This window comes from Fulmarus glacialis, unplaced genomic scaffold (assembly GCF_000690835.1).
Source record: "Fulmarus glacialis isolate BGI_N327 unplaced genomic scaffold, ASM69083v1 scaffold10726, whole genome shotgun sequence".
In the NCBI taxonomy this organism is placed as follows: Eukaryota; Metazoa; Chordata; class Aves; order Procellariiformes; family Procellariidae; genus Fulmarus; species Fulmarus glacialis.
Genome location: NW_009220194.1, coordinates 5,899 through 6,918, shown reverse-complemented (window position 1 = coordinate 6,918; position 1,020 = coordinate 5,899).

Genomic DNA, 1,020 nt, shown 5'->3' with positions numbered 1-1,020 from the left:
CTGCTTCTGCACGTCGGCCTCAGCTGGGCAGCTCTGCGGCGGCTGGGAGCTGTGCTGTATTTGGAGCACAGCCTGTCAATACACCCTTAACTCCAGCTACGATTGCGCTTTACCCCAACTTGAAGCAGAAGCAAGCTCGGCTGCAATTATAGCATTGCTTAAGGGCACTATGAGTTTGCATGGATGCTATCACACTGCCCAACACCATTACTGTGGTCACTTGATGCAATAGCGGAAAAAACATGGTAAAACAAAAGGGTGGCACTGATCAGCAGCTTCTGACCATGTGCTGTACATCGATGGCTGCTCCGTGTTGCTGCCCCATTAATAACTTCACTGGATCCCCTGAAATCATGATCACAGAAAGTCAGAACTGAACAATCTCCAATCGGTTTGACCAAGACACCATCACTATTTTCAAGTCTTAAGTGATCACACCTCTGTAGCTTTCACAATTACCAATCAGGTCTCTCCCCATGAAGTAACTGGCTACTGTCTAGACCTCAGAATTCCTGAGTGGAGTCTGCAGGATTTACTACTACTTACTCCAAGCCTGCAGTCTAATCCACAGCTCTTGTTGGCTACCTATCTGTACCCCTGCATTCACAAATGTATCAAACACCACTTCCCCTACTGGAAAGCATCATGCTTCTATATTAGAAGATGGTTTCTAAATGTCAATCTGATCACCAAGTGTATTTATGGGTAATCTATACTCATTTGTGCCAACATCATCAGTTAGGTTCGATAGCTCTCCTCCCACTCCTTCCTACCTGCAAGGTATTCACAAAAATTAGTCATATCCCCTCCCAGCCTTCCTTCGGCAAGGCTAAGCAAGGTCAGATCCTGCAACAGGCTTTCTGCTCCCTTGGTCACCCTGATGGCTCCAGATAAGGCCTGACCAGGGCTTTGCAGAACCAAATGAGTATTTTCCTATTGAGAAAACACCTCATCTGACTTCTTTTAGGTCTGCTTTCTCACTGCTTCATCAGAGAGGTTCACAGTTTCCCTAAAACTGAT